Source organism: Mercenaria mercenaria, chromosome 18 (genome assembly GCF_021730395.1).
Source record: "Mercenaria mercenaria strain notata chromosome 18, MADL_Memer_1, whole genome shotgun sequence".
NCBI classification, from domain to species: Eukaryota; Metazoa; Mollusca; class Bivalvia; order Venerida; family Veneridae; genus Mercenaria; species Mercenaria mercenaria.
Genome location: NC_069378.1, coordinates 16,904,232 through 16,921,265, shown reverse-complemented (window position 1 = coordinate 16,921,265; position 17,034 = coordinate 16,904,232). Strand labels below are relative to the sequence as shown.

The 17,034-nt window shown below is 35.1% G+C and overlaps 1 long non-coding RNA gene across 5 annotated transcripts in view; it reads right to left on the bottom strand.

Moving 5' to 3' along the window:
• The window catches only part of LOC123538874 (uncharacterized), a 28,915-nt gene that overhangs the window by 8,396 nt on the left and 3,485 nt on the right, over positions 1-17,034 (bottom strand). Inside the window, exons 1-5 of one of the 5 annotated variants that reach the window (XR_008368460.1) lie at positions 15,057-15,190; positions 11,015-11,105; positions 9,834-9,944; positions 5,756-5,899; positions 4,201-4,313 (exon numbers count right to left, since the gene is read on the bottom strand). This is a non-coding gene — a long non-coding RNA (uncharacterized LOC123538874). Of the gene's footprint in view, positions 1-4,200; positions 4,314-5,654; positions 5,900-9,833; positions 9,945-11,014; positions 11,106-14,073; positions 14,153-14,327; positions 14,882-15,056; positions 15,191-17,034 lie in introns of those variants that run through there. The other 4 variants (XR_008368463.1, XR_008368462.1, XR_008368461.1 and 1 more) reach the window with 4 other exon arrangements.

Genomic DNA, 17,034 nt, shown 5'->3' with positions numbered 1-17,034 from the left:
TTATAGCTTCAACCACGAATAATTTCTGGTCTTTGTATCCATAAAATCGTGAATTAGTGCGCCTAAATGTTGCATAACGTATGTATTTTAACGCAAAATTACAAAGAATGCATAAACACCTAAACAAGTTAAGTGGTGTTGCTGAGTTTTCACTATCTTTAGTAAAACACATTGTATTTTAAGCAGGTTTAACTTTTAATGGTTTTTTAAAAATAAAATATTTCAACATTTTTGTAAGGCAATTGCTTGTTATTAATGACTTTGGGCGCTATACCAAATAGAAAGTTATAAATACTTAAATGTTGGCGAGGGATACTATATTAAATACTTGCTGAACTTTTGGCTTTCAGTACATCACGTGTCTGATAGACAGGCGGATACCTTTTAAATCTTACTACATTTAGCAAGAGATAAGTATAAATGATCACCAAAATATTATTGTAATAGAATTTTACTTGATTGTCTCTGAAAAGAGCGATGTAAAAAGTTGCTTGAAGAAGTGAACTGCACATTATCCTCTTATTTTCGTACACTGTTCCTTACCATCACACAAAAAATGGTGTAATTTAAAATTACCACTTTTAATCGGCTCCAGACTAACCATGATGGAAATATATATTGATTCTTTTCTTCTAATCAGAAAAATAGCTCACAATTATTTGAATTATAAGGAAAAAGACCATTTTTGCTAATCGCACTATTCCTTATCACGTGTTTACCGGAGGATTTTCCATCGAATCAAATCCCATGACCAGCATTCCAGACAAACTACAGCACTGTTTCCAATGTTAAAGGTACCGATAGATAGAAAAAACAGTGGAGCAGGTTGATAGCCATGTGTCATGGTCTAGAAATCCTTAAAAAAGATAAAAAGTAAGAACTAGAATGTGTCTGTAGGACACAGGGTGTGCCCCCCACTGGTACATTTGTCACAAATAAGGGGCAATAATTCAAATGTTTGTAGTCTCAGTTTGAGGGTATAGCCTCAACAAACATTTTATGAAAAGGATTCATTATTCTAGGCCATATACTTTTTGAGCTATGTGCATCACAAACAAAGAATCCACTAATCTGGCTATTTCAAGGGCCATTACTCTGTAATAAGAGCTAAGATTCTTAAGAAGAATGCCAAGTGTGCAAGGTCACATCACGAAAAAGACTCCAGTAAGGTTTTCTGAATTTACATCAAATACTTTTTGAGCTAGGCACATAATTAGGTGAAAAAGTGCATTTTTTTGCTATTTCAGGGGCCATAACTTTAAAAATAGGGGGTGGAGCCAGCCAAAAAATTAGAGGTGTGCAAGTTTATATCATGATTAAGACTTATGCAAGTTTTCAACCATTTATATTAAACACTTTTTGAGCTATGTGCCTCACAAAGTGAAAATGTACATTTTTGACTATTTCAGGGGCCATAACTCTAAAAATAGGGGGCGGACCCAAATGAAAAATAGGAGGTGCACAAATTCATATCATGATTACGACTTATGCAAGGTTTCATGAATTTATATCAAATACTTTTTGAGCTAGGCATGTCACAAGGTGAAAATGTGCATTTTTGACTATTTCAGGGGCCACAACTCTAAAAATAGGGGGCGGAGCCAGACGAAAAATAGGAGGTGCCCAAGTTCATATCATGATTAAGACTCATGCAAGATTTCATGAATCTACATCAAATACTTTTTGAGCTAGGCATGTCACAAGGTGAAAATGTGCATTTTTGACTATTTCAGGGGCCATAACTCTGAAAATAGGGGGCAGAGCCAGATGAAAAATAGGAGGTGCGCAAGTTCATATCATGATTAAGACTCATGCAAGGTTTCATGAATCTATATCAAATACTTTTTGAGCTAGGCGTGTCACAGGGTAAAAATGTGCATTTTTGACTATTTCAGGGGCCATAACTCTGAAAATAGGGGGCAGAGCCAGATGAAAAATAGGAGGTGCGCAAGTTCATATCATGATTAAGACTCATGCAAGGTTTCATGAATCTATATCAAATACTTTTTGAGCTAGGCATGTCACAAGGTAAAAATGTGCATTTTTGACTATTTCAGGGGCCATAACTCTGAAAATAGGGGGCGGAGCCAGACGAAAAATAGGAGGTGCGCAAGTTCATATCATGATAAAGACTCATGCAAGGTTTCATCAATTTATATCAAATACTTTTCAAGCTAGGCGCGTCATGAACTTCGGACGGACGGACGCACGGACAAGACCAAATCTATATGCCCCCACTACTCATGGGGGGGCACAAAAACTCACATTTTCAGTTTTGGCCGCCATTTTGTTTTGGTGGTAAGGAGTAGATCGAATACCCCCCTTGTCAATGTATGTCAAAGTAATGAGCCAGACAAGATCTGATATGACATCTGACCTCCAACTGTGACCTTGAACTTGCAGATAGGAACCTTAGGTTTGTGCACGTCTCTTTGCCTCACTAAGGTTAACATTCATACCAAATATAAAGACGATCCCTCTATGCATATTGAAGTGATGGGCCGGACAAGATCTGACATGACCTCTGACCTCCAACTATGACCTTGACCTTAAGAGATAGGAACCAGGGGTTTGCGCACGACATAACGACTCACTGAGTTTGAATTTTGCCAAATATAAACAAGATTGCTCCATGCATATCAAAGTTATAGACAGTAAAAAAAAATCAGGACACATGCACGCACATACATACACTGAACTGCCATTTGGACAACTAGGGTATGTCTTCTCTTCCACAAGTGGGCTCGAAAAAATGATGCTAATTTTCTTATGAATTTGGTGGCTGATGAGAAGTAATCATAATTAGTGTGAACAGCTGCACGAGTTGTAAATTTAAAGCAATATTTAGGTAAATGGGATTGAAAAATATATAAACAATGACTTTTGAACACTATTCACTATGCATATTTAGGTATATTTTTCTATTTTTTAATTCCAAGGGGTAAATATGACCTTCTTTAAGGGAAAATGTATTAATTTAAGGGGAAAATATAGCTATTTTGCCAAAGGGAAACAGTCTGTATTGGACTGTATAAATAGCAAATAAAGCACTGGATGTTACTAACCCGGTTATTTTCCAGTTCAATTCATTAGTTTCAGAGATTTTATCTGAGCCTTGACAGACAGTGAGTGATCACAATAGCTCAACCACAGCACTTTCTTAGTTGAGCTAAACAAGAGCTGTCTGTTGACTGTGCACTAAACTATTTGAAGAACTGATGGAAGACAAAAGAAGAAAAATGAATAAGACAAACAATGTATATGTATTTGTGGATTTGGATAAGTCTTGCACTATATGGCAATGTGTGACCATGATGGTCTGCAAGTGTTCAAAGTTTTAAAGCCATATATCGAACAGTTTAGACAAAATATGGAATACTCAATAGTGTGAAAACCTTAACTACTGTAATTTCTGTGACAGATAAGGGCTACAACTGAGCTGAAGTCCTTGTCCTTGTTATGTAGTCTTCCCTACTTACATGTAGGTAGACTATGATGGTAAACAAGTGGTCAAAGTTGACAAACAGGTTAGCAAAAAATGGACTGGTATGAAAAATTTAACTGATTCAAAGTCCAAAAGAGGCCATAATTCAGCCAAAATACTATACTTTTGCCTACAGATGAAGATCATGACAATAAACAAGTGTTCAAAGTTCCAAAGCCACATGTCAAATAATTTTGATATAACACTAACTTGTACGAAAACTGAACCAGTTTCCAAGTCAAAAAAGGCCATAATTTAGCCAAAATACTTGTCAGAGTTATGTACTTTTGTTTACAGATAGATATTTATATAATAACCAAGTGTTCAAAGTTTCAAAGCTACATGTCAAATTGTTTACAAAACATAGACTTGTACGAAATTTTTACCAATTTCCAATTCCATAAAAAGCCATAATTCAACCAAAATACCTGACAGAGGTATGCTCTCTTGCCTACTGGTAGAGACTGTTATAATAAAATATTGCTCAAAGTATGAATTAAATATCTTTAAATAGACTTTAACTAGCGCCAACACCGGGGTGAGTAGTATACCTCTCCATATTCTTCAAATAGTTGAGCTAAAAATCAACTAATATTTATTTTGTCAATAATATTGTAATTAAACAGTTCTATTTAGAAAACGTTTAAAGAGTTGAACTATAATTTGAAGTTCCATTTTTTTTCCAACAGATATATTCCACAGCTCTCATCAATCACCTTGTTTCATGTGTGCATATTCTCTCAGTAAATTTCCGGTACCAGTTTAGTACATGTAAATATGTCTGCTGATGAGATAGCCAGTCTATTCTGTTCAGCCATGCCATACAAGCCTATAAAAAGCAAAATAATTTGTAGCGAAGTCTTGATTCAAATTCTAAAACTGTTCAGTGTGGACATTAAGTCCCAGAAAGTATAACAACACGAGCTTTCACAAGAAACAGAGTCCTCTACAATTTCGATCCTGGATAGTGAAACTGGGAACATATGAGGAAGCTGGGGCTTCCACTTGAGTGTTTAATGACCCCGATGCGGATAAATTCATTTAGTAAAATCTGAGATATGGAAAAAGGCATCAAAATTGAACTGAAATTATACGTAAAAAGAGGGCATAATTCATGAATAATGGTACACTGGTTATGGCTTTTGTGTCATATGATGTGCATGATGAGGTGAAACAATAATTTTAAGTTTGAATCAAATCCATATGGTAATAATAATAGAGTTAGACTGAAAGTGCATCAGAACTTTAACCTGAAATTTTTAGTAAAAAGGGTATAATTCAAAATATATTGCTTCCTGAGTTATGGCCAATGTGTAAATGATGTGGGACAATCATTTAAAAGTTTGAATCAAATCCATTTTGTAATAACTGAAAAAGAGTGATTCAACCTGAAAATTCTAAGTAAAATGGGGGATAATTTATGACGTATTTGTGCAAGAGTTATTTCCCTTGTGGCATATGATGTGTGCAATGATGTGGAACACCTACTTTAAGACTGAATCGAGTCCTTTCTATAATAACAGAGATATAGTGAAAACGCATCAAAATTAACGAAAATTTCAAAGTAAAAAAGGGGGCAGTTTGAAACAAATCAGAGATAAAGAAAAACAGCAACAAAACTTTAACCAAGGTGCAGACACTGACAACAGGTCGAGTAGGACAGCCCTCCATACTTAATATAGCCAAGCTAAAAATTCTGATCTCAACTACTTGAAAATACTGTGAAATCATTTAATTTCGTGGGCATGAAATTTCGTGGTTTTGGTCTAAACGGCAATTTCGTGGGGATGTAAATTCGTGGATTTCAACTTCTGAGCATAAAACGAGTGGGAATTTTATGTGTTCGTTGGGATTAGATTTCGTGGATTGACTCAACCACGAAATCCACGAAAATTTGTCCCCAACGAACATTAATGATTTCACAGTACATTGTAATGCTATAAACATAATTAAGTAAACAATATATATACAATGTTGTACCTTAGGTAAGCTGGTGCAAAATTTTACAGCTGGTTGATACAATCTTACATTCTTCCTTGTTAAACCTATAGTGTTATTGTATTGTAAGACATCAACATCACTTTCAAGGAGATTGAACATGCAACCTAGAGAAACACTAGACTACACTGTAGGCAGTGACTGTGTTTCAAACCTGCTTAAATTTACTAACCATGCCCGACTTCCTCTTCAAGAACATGACTGTAGGTGACCTTGTGGGTAAAGAGATCTGTAAAATTTAATGTTGACCAATGAGGAACTCATCATGCTTACTGTACTACACTGTCCTAGTAAACTGTTAAGTGTATTATCATTTGTTTAACCAGTCACTCAAGCAGTTAAAAATCAAACCAGGCTATATAAGTCCAACTTTCTGTCATCCTTCATCAAAAGTTTGAATACACCACTAATTGCTGTCTGAAATTATAAAATTATTTGTTGTGTTACATACTAAAAATAATACATGTATCTGATTCAGTGCAGATGAAAATTCATTGAATTAAACTGTTAAGTACATTTTGTTTTATAAGTCAAAGCTGAAATTGTCATTATAGATTTTCAAACTAAAAACAATGTAGTGTTGCCATTAAACAAAGCTGAATGTGAAAGGCCTTTGACTTTCAATTAAAGGACTATACTATAATTTATTTTATTTTGTTGGGTTTAACGTCTCAATGACAGTTATAGGTCATATGGTGACTTTCCACCTTTGATGGCGGAGGAAGACCCCTGGTGCCACTCTGTGCATTATTTCATCACCAGTGGGCTTCTGGGTAGAACCACCGACCTTCTGTAAGCCAGCTGGATGGCTTCCTCACATGAAGAATTCAACGCCCCAAGTCAATGAGGGGCAAGTGATTTGAAGTCAGCGACCTCAACCACTCAACCACGGGGGCCCAAGACTATACTATAAACTAAACACCACTGTATAATAACAAGAGGACCATGATGGTCCTGAATCACGTCTTCCCACACAATCCAGTTTTGAGTATGACGTCGTTTTTTCTATTATTTGACATAGTGACCTAGGTTTTGAGCTCATGTGACCCAGTTTTGAACTTGACCTAGATATTATCAAGATAAAAATTCTGACCAATTTTCATGAAGATCCATTGAAAAATATGGTCTCTAGAGAGGCCACAAGGTTTTTCTATTATTTAACCTATTGACCTAGTTTTTTAAGGCACGTGACCCAGTTTCAAAACTGACCTAGATATCATCAAGGTGAACATTCTGACCAATTTTCATGAAGATCCATTCAAGGGTATGGCCTCTAGAGAGGTCACAAGGTTTTTCTATTTCAAGACCTACTGACCTAGTTTTTGATTGCAGTTGACCCAGTTTCAAACTTGGTCTAGATATCATCAAGATAAACATTCAGACCAACTTTCATACAGATCCCATGAAAAATATGGCCTCTAGAGAGGTCACAACGTTTTTACATTATTTGACCTACTGACCTACTTTTTCATGGTACGTGACCCACTTTCGAACTTGACCTAGATATCATCAAGATGAACATTCCGACCAATTTTTATGGAGATCCATTCATAAGTATGGCCTCTAGAGAGGTCACAAGGTTTTTCTATTTTTAGACCTACTGACCTAGTTTTTGACCGCACATGACCCTGTTTCGAATTTGACTTAGATATCATCAAGATGAACATTCTGGCCAACTTCCATGAAGATCCATTGAAAAATATGGCCTTTAGAGAGGTCACAAGGTTTTTCTATTATTTGACCTACTGACCTAGTTTTTGATGGCACGTGACCCAGTTTCGAACTTGACCTAGATATCATCAAGATGAACATTCAGACCAACTTTCATACAGATCCCATGGAAAATATGGCCTCTAGAGAGGTCACAAGGTTTTTCTATTATTTGACCTACTGACCTAGTTTTTGATGGCACGTGGTCCACTTTCGAACTTGACTTAGATATCATCAAGATGAACACTCTGACCAATTTTCATGAAGATTTCATGAAATATATGGCCTCTAGAAAGGTCACAAGGTTTTTCTATTTTTAGACCTACTGACCTAGTTTTTGACCGCACGTGACCCAGTTTCAAACTTGACCTAGATATCATCAAGATGAACATTCAGACCAATTTTCATACAGATCCCATGAAAAATATGGCCTTTAGAGAGGTCACAAGGTTTTTCTATTATTTGACCTACTGACCTAGTTTTTGAAGGCACGTGACCCAGTTTCGAACTCGACCTAGATATCATCAAGGTAACGTTCTGACCAATTTTCATGAAGATCTTGTGAAATATATGGCCTCTAGAGAGGTCACAAGGTTTTTCTATTTTTAGACCTACTGACCTAGTTTTTGAAGGCATGTGACCCAGTTTCGAACTTGACCTAGATATCATCAAGGTGAACATTCTGACCAATTTTTATGAAGATCCATTGAAAATTATGGCCTCTAGAGAGGTCACAAGGTTTTTCTATTTTTAGGCCTACTGACCTAGTTTTTGACGGCACGTGACCCACTTTCGAACTTGACCTAGAATTTACCAAGATGAACATTCTGACCCATTTTCATAAAGACCCATGAAAAATGTGACCTCTAGAGATGTCACAAGGAAAAGTTTACGGACGACGGACACCGCGCGATCACAAAAGCTCACCTTGTCACTTTGTGACAGGTGAGCTAAAAATAACCTGTTAAAATATTTTCCATCAGAAGTCACAGAGCCTTCATCTCTGTCATGTGGATAATCTACTTACAAAGAACAACCACTAGTATATTAAACAAATTTGTTATGCTGAAAATATCTACTTTAAACCCAAAAACATACATAATAAAATGTGTGTGTAATACTGTGAATTGAGTATAAATGTAACAAGAGCTGTCCGTAAGACAGCCAAGCTCGACTATTCGAAATATTGACCCAGAAGCAGGAAAATATTACCCAAAAAAGTTAAATATCAAAAGAGTTTTAAGTTCAAAAGGGGGAATAATTTGACCAAAATGCATATCAGTTATGGGACTTGCTGCTATCAACTAGTTTTATAACCCCGAAGGCACATGAGAAGTTTCAATTCAATATCTGCATTAGTTTTGGAGATAGTAACTTGCATGTAAAACTTTAACCAGAATTTTCAAAGTCCAAAAGGGGGCATAATTTGCCCAAAATACATGCCAGAGTTTTGGGACTTGATCCAGTGAGGTTAGTAATTGATCTAGAAAAAGAAAAAATAAGTTTCAAATCTATATGCCTTTTAGTAATAGCTGTATGTACTTGCACGCAAAACTTCAACCAGAATTTTCTAAGTCCAAAAGGGGGCATAATTTGGCCAAAATGAAAGTCAGAGTTATGGGACTTGATCCTATCAACTAGTTTTATAACCCCGAAGACACATGTGAAGTTTCAAATCAATATCTGCATTATTTTTGGAGATAATAACTTGCATGTAAAACTTTAACCAAAATTTTCTAAGTCTAAAAGGGGGCATAATTTGCTCAAAAAACATGTCAGAGTTATGGGACTTGACCCAGTGAGGTTGGTAATTGATCTAGAAAAAGAAAAAATAAGTTTTAAATCTATATGCCTTTTAGAAATAGTTGTATGTACTTGCACGCAAAACTTTAACCAGAATTTTCTAAGTCCAAAAGGGGGCATAATTTGGCCAAAATGAAAGTCAGAGTTATGGGACTTGCTGCTATCAACTAGTTTTATAACCCCGAAGACACTTGTGAAGTTTCAAATCAATATCTGCATTAGTTTTGGAGATAGTAACTTGCATGTAAAACTTTAACCAAAATTTTCTAAGTCTAAAAGGGGGCATAATTTGCTCAAATAACATGTCAGAGTTATGGGACTTGACCCAGTGAGGTTGGTAATTGATCTAGAAAAAGAAAAAATAAGTTTTAAATCTATATGCCTTTTAGAAATAGTTGTATGTACTTGCACGCAAAACTTTAACCAGAATTTTCTAAGTCCAAAAGGGGGCATAATTTGGCCAAAATGAAAGTCAGAGTTATTGGACTTGCTGCTATCAACTAGTTTTATAACCCCGAAGACACATGTGAAGTTTCAAATCAATATCTGCATTAGTTTTGGAGATAGTAACTTGCATGTAAAACTTTAACCAAAATTTTCTAAGTCCAAAAGGGGGCATAATTTGCTCAAAATACATGTCAGAGTTATGGGACTTGACCCAGAGAGGTTGGTAATTGACCTAGAAAAAGAAGAAATAAGTTTCAAAGCTATATGCCTTTCACTGATGGCTGTATGTACTTGCATGCAAAAACTTAACCAAGGTGTGACGCCGACGCCGACGCCAGGGTGAGTAGAATAGCTAGACTATTCTTCGAATAGTCGAGCTAAAAATACCTACAATCTGGTGCCAGATAGTTGCATGTGTCTTCTCTCCAGTCTGGTTGTTCAAAGTGCACTGTATTATACTAAACCATCGGCTTCAGACAAAACATTTCCACCAAGGAAGACCCTAGAAGAATTTTATAAATGCAGATGCTAGAACTGATTTATATCCAAATAAAATATATTTTTAATCATGAATTTACTTTGAAAATTTCATTTTCCTGTATCTCAGGTTACCATCACCACTTTGAAGTCTGTGAGGCAATTTCATCTTGCAATTGAATAATTGTTATCATTTTCTTTCCTTCATTTTAGCATGAAAACTATATTTTATGTCAATGAGTAGAAAATAAAGACATACACTAATTTTATCTTCATTTCCATAAAAGAAAATTTCTATAGTTTTTATGTGCATCTGTCTGCACAGCCGATACTATCTATGGAAAATTGAAGTGAACTCAACATTTGTTGAAATATGTGACAGATTATCCTAAATATGAGAAATCTTGTATAAAATTACATTTACAAGTTTTATCAGTAATCAAATGCTGATACCTGTTTATGTTGTATTGACATGTATAAAACCTGACATGTATCATGCAACTTGCCATTTGTGGCTGTGTTTTGACAGTGCATTTTAGTTCAACAACAGTATTATTCATATAATGTTAGACAATTAACTTTGTATTGATAAGACAATATCTCCTTTCAGATCATTCTGTATTCTATTATAGAAATGATTAAGAAGTTTTAACTTCTAGGAGATATAATCAATTTTGTCAGGTTTAGGCTTTATTTTGTCTGAACAGGTGTTGTATTCAAGCAGTCTTAACATACAATGTAGCCTGGTTACCCATACATTTTTGGCCATTTTATGTTCACAATACAATTATCTATACATAAAGAAAGCAGGAAATAATCTATGGAACATTTTTTTCAAAATTTATAAACATATTCTTAACTATGAGTATTTTTCATTGAAAAAAGTTCACAAAAAAAGAATATGAAACAATTTTTTTGTACCCATCATTGTAATGATATAGTATTACAAATATGACTATGATATCAATTTCCAGCAAACCGAAATCCTGCACAGTAAAAGCAGTTACCAGTATTTAATGTTCAAAAGTGAGACACATCCTATGACTTATATTGTCACATGCAAGTTGTCAGAAGCAAGTTATCTAAAACACTTACCAAACTGAGATCCAGGGTTCTCTGTGATCATTTGCTTTCTCCCCATTTACATATCATATATCTGTGCTTTTCTTCCACTTTTCACAGTCAGCTTTAAAGCAAATATTATTTTTAAAGTTTAATTTAAATGTATAATGCATATAATGGTACTGATTTCAATATATATATTATTTTCTTGTATGGCGACTTTAATTGCAATACTTTACCAAAATACAGATGGAATGTAAACTTTCTATACTGTCCTGGCTAATCAGCTTAAGGTATAGGTCCAGGTTTCGGAGAAAAAATTTTGAACCTCTATGGCAAGCCAATTGTCCAATAATTACGTGAACCCCGGATCACGGTCGAAAAACTAGGATTAAAGATCGATCAACTAGGTTTTTCGAACGTAAAACTAAGTTTTTCAAATACTAACCTATATTTTCGAGTGAAAACATCAGATACCGGGTGTAAATCATAGTTTACGTTCGTGAACCCAGGTTTACGTTCGATCAACTAGGTTTCTTGATTGAACTATGAATTTCGGTCGTTATCCTATGTTTATGACCGTAAACTTGAGTTTACGAACGTGAACCTATGTTTACGAGCGTAAACTATGGTTTACGACGTTTTCCTATGTTTTTGCTCGAAAAAATAGGTTAGTATTTGAAAAATCTAGTTTATCGGACGTAAACCTAAGTTCACGCTCGTAAACCCAAGTTCACGTTCATAGACATAGGTTCACGCTCGGAAATATAGGTCCATGACCGTAAACTATGGTTCACGGTCGTAAACATAGGTTCAGGGCCGTAAACCCATGTTCAAGCCCGAAATTCATTGTTGATTCTATAATCCTAATATATCGACCGTAAACCATGGTTTGCGTTTGATAAACTAGGTTTCTCGATTGAACTATGAGTTTCGGTTGTTATCCAATGTTTACTGTAGTTATCCTATGTTTACGCTCATAAACCCCGGTTCATGCACGTAAACCATAGTTTACGAACGTGAACCTATGTAACGACAGTGAACCGGGGTTTACAATCGTAAACCTAAATTAACGAGCCTGAACTATGGTTCACGGCGTTATCCTATGTTTTCGCTCGAAAATATAGGCTTGTATTCGAAAAACCTACTTTATTGAGCGTCAATCCTAGTTTTTTGACCGTGAACTAGGGTTCACGTAATTATTGGACAATTGGCTTGCCATATAATTACTAATCGATAAACACGGTTTTATGAAGGTAAACTGTAGTTCACAGTTTCAGTTTTTTACCTCCGATAAACTAGGTTCCTCGATTGAACTATGTATTTCGGTTGTTATCCTATGTTTACGACCGTAAATTTGGGTTTACGAGCGTGAACCTAAGTTTACGAGCATGAACTATGGTTTACGACGTTATCCTATGTTTTCGCTCGAAAAAATAGGTTAGTATTTGAAAAACCTGGTTTATCGAACGTAAACCTAAGTTCACGCTCGTAAACCCAAGTTCACGCTCGAAAATACAGGTTCAGGTCCGTAAACTATGGTTCACAGTTGTAAACATAGGTTAATGGCTGTAAACCCATGTTCACGCCCGAAATTCATTGTTGGTTCTATAATCCTAATATATCGACCGTCAACCATCGTTTACGTTTGATAAACTAGGTTTCTCAACTGAACTATGAGTTTCGGTCGTTATCCAATGTTTACTGTTGTTATCCTATGTTTACGCTCATAAACCCCGGTTCATGCTCGTAAACCATAGTTTACGAACGTGAACCTATGTTTACGACCGTGAACTGGGGTTTACAATCATGAGCCTACATTTACGAGCGTGAACTATGGTTCATGGCGTTATCCTATGTTTTTCGCTCGAAAATATAGGTTAGTATTCGAAAAACCTAGTTTTACATTCGAAAAACCTAGTTTATCGATCGTTAATCCTAGTTTTTCGACCGTGAACTAGGGTTCACATAATTATTGGACAATTGGCTTGCCATAAACATCATCAAATCATAGAAAGAAAGCATTGTTTTACATGAAAATATAACAGCATATAAAACATTTATATAATTGTATAAAACCTTTGTCAATTTATTCATATATGAATTGAATTCCGGAAAGGGACTACATGAAGGGGCCACACTTCTGGACAGTCCAGCGCCTTTAAAAACTCACCATTTTTAAACAGCTCAGCTGCTGTTACATGTCTTCATTTTGATGCATTTGCAACATCGTGCGAGTGTTTAAACTTTACATAACTAGGTAAAACATTGTTTTGACAATTGTTTACATTTATTTCTTTACAAATGGCATTCTTATTTAAATGGGGACAACTCATTTAGAATATTTTTAGTATCCAACTCTGTGGGACAGAACAGTAAAACATGTATTGGACAGATAAGTTGTGTGTCAAGATGCTGTTCATTCGCTACAAAAAACCTGTTGTTTTGTGATATACTGCTAAACCTTAAAGATAAGATAAAAGTACATTTTTTCGCCACTTTTTATTCTTTTGGCCATTTGTGAACATTTGGCGAATTGTAGCGGAAACCCCTGACTGTAGATTAGACACTATCTACATGCAACTTTTGCCCAAAATCTGCAATGGGCATGTGTTCAACTGGATATATTTTTTCTGTACAGCCAGGATACATTACAGAAGACAAAAAAAAGTACAACAATGACTATATTTTTGTTTTTGTTGGGTTTAGAGTTACACCAAAAAAATGTAGGTCATAATTATGCATGCAACTTTTTTAGATTTCAGTGGTGGAGGAAAATCCAATTAATGTGCCTCCAGCCTAGTCCAGGGCATTAAATTGTTTCAGGCATAGATGGGCACCTACCTACCAGTTGGATGACTTCTTCACATGAGGAATTCTTAACCGAAGCAATGTGAGGAACTTTAAGGTAACTTGACGTGGACAACCAAGATGGCGTCACGAAATTGGGGTTGGTCACATTATTTACTCATATAGACGATATGCTGCTACAGAGGTCTAAAGATGCATTTTAATATTTTAATACACACATATACAATTGTAAACATGCATTTAATTTATAAAATTATAAAATCAAATGTTCTGAAACTCACCATGAAAACTAGTCAATTTTTGTGCACATTTTGCGAAAAAGTTATGTATCCAAACTGAAAATAATTTATATCCTCATATCTTTGAATATGTTCTTCAGGTGCTCCACCTATCAACAAAAGAACTTATCCTCTGAGTTTTATGCTATTTGCTCTGTAATTTGGTATATAAATTATAAATTTCAATATTTTGTTGCAAATAAATTCAGTAACAAGGGGCTATGCAATTCCAAAAATATGTTTATCGAAAAACTCACCCAGTCCTATGAACGGAAAGTGAACCCAAACATAGCTGATTTTGGATATATTACATTATGTTTTATGACCCTTGCACGTTCAAATGCAGAAATCCTCATCAAACTGGTTCTACATTGTTTGGGAGGCAACAGAAAAATCAAGAAAATATACTTATCAATTACATTAAACATACATTAATTTAGTATGGCCTAAGACCCACACTTTCCATGAGATTTCCATGCAAGTCAGTGAAGTTTTGAAATTGAGGGTTATTCAAACAGTAGCAAGCACATTTGAACTACGACACAGATTGAAAAGATTGTAAAAGTTTTATAAAATTGAAATACAAACAATGCAGAATTACTAAGAAATGAACACAGCACTCAAAACTCTAAATATGTGAGGATGTAAAGTCTCAGAAATAAGAAAATAAAATACTTACATGTACTTGGAACCTTTTTAATGACCCTCAAACACCAGGCAGGTTTCAACATTTTAGGGTGTCAAATATAGAAATTTATGATTTACCAACAAAATTCCAGAGCAAATAGCATAAAACTCAATACATACGTTCTTTTGTTCATAGGCGGAGCACCTCAAGGACATATTCAAAGATATGAGGATATAAATTATTTTCAGTTTGGATATATAACTTTTCTGCAAAATGTGCACAAAAAATGACTAAAGTCTGTTCCATTCCAAAGGTTTACCCCAACTTTGGTGTCACATGACAAAACTACGACACTTACCGGCAAAGTAAACATGGTTTGATAAACTAAAAAGAAGTCACCCTCGAGAAATTTAACGATTTTTTTCTGCTTTGCCAAATATCCAAATAAATGACAAATTTATATTTTCAACGGCAGTCTCCCATTGTAATTTCTTGTCGCCATTGGAGTTTGCTCTCTAAATTTAAGTATAACGGGAACATTCACGTGAATTTTATCGGGAGCGACTCAAAACTCATTTCGTTTACAATTCCCTACATGCAAATGCATTGAGTGAACTGAAATTTTGTGTTTAAAAATATGCTATTTAGATTTAACAAAAATGCAAATTGACTCACTTTTAACCTATCAAAGGTGTAAACACTCCAAAAATCTTGCAAGTCCTCTGCAGCTCTATCCAATCCTTAGTGAATCAGTTGTATCGTCGCACCACGTAATTTTACGCACACCTATTTCGACGCCATTTTTGTTTTGACCTCGTTCTCGATTAACTTGGGGTTTCCGATGACGTAGTTACTCGGTGTAATGACAGAAAACATCATGGTTACTTTTACCGATAAAAATGTTGGAAAGTTCAGGATTTGAAGATATTTATCAACTTACATTTATCCTATACATGATTTTTAATGTTTCTACTAATGCAAATTTTCATCCATTTTAAAAACTTCCCTGTGGAAGCTTAGATTAAAAAAGTTACTGGAAATTTTGTTGTACGTCTGCAGCCGACTTTGGTGCTATCAAGGTCACATCACTGCCATGTGACATATGTAGTCGCACTATTTTATGCACTGTTTTGGAAGGTGTACGCATTATATATCAATGCGACCATTACTACACACTTCATTTTTTTTCTCTTGTCAAGTAGGCTGCGAACACTGGGATCATCTAAAGTTTTGTATAAAACAAAATGTGCCAAATTCCTCTGTAAACACTGCAGTCCAGAAAAATGAAAGAAAAAACATCAGACAGTGTGTATTAAAAAAGCAGAGTGACTATTTATGTTCTTAGCCCCTTATGTTCATGAATGTTAAAATGTTTTCAGATTTATTTATATCCTTTGGCCTTAATATTGATTATCTACTTGCATCTGCTTTTGTGTCAAGTTTTATTGCAGCATCCATGACAGTTATGGTGTAGCACATTGCTTACAGTGATTGCACAAATAATTAAGCCAATCAAAAGCTTCGTAACAAGTATCATGTAAGATGCGTCGAAATAGGTGTGTTAGAAAAAAGTATGGCCGACCACACTAGTTGTTGTTTACCTTTTGATTTCTGGCAGTCAGTTGTTTAGAATAAGATGTTATTGGTATGATTCAGTGCATAAAAGGTTAGTGCACATGCATCATCTAATAGAGTCACGTATTGTTACTGAATGAAAAAGCGCGGCCATGTTGCTTGTTATGTGCGTCGAAACTGGTGAGTCTGGGATAAACAAACAAGCTCTTTTACACATCGATGAAATTCAGGCATCAATCGCACCATGCCCTTGAAACGATGACTTGTTCAATTTAACATCATTTCCAAACGCATGGTTCAAAGATAACCTGTATTTTAGCATCCTTACTGAAGTATTTACAGTCCGTCACATATCCAGTTTCTTTCACAATTTTCAGTTTTCAAAACACAACATTCGCCATATCGAGTCCCGATTGTGTATGCTTCTTTTTCTCCGAAAGAAACTTATGACGTATAAGATAAATGACGTAGTATTGCTGGCAATATGCAGATTTATTCGAGGCGCACAAGGGAAGAATTACACAGGTGTAGATATACAATTAGCCGATAGAAGATAGACATCTTGACGTACATCACGCTAGAATTAAATTTTACTTTTTGAAATATATGTTTAAAAAATGCTTAATTGCTTATCATTTCATCAACCTATCTGTTGTTTTTTTTTTGTTTTTTTGTTTTTGTTTTTTTATTATAATTTTGCTGTTTAGCCCTATATGAAAGCATCTGTTTTTAAACCCGTGACTTACTCTTGATCCGAAGGC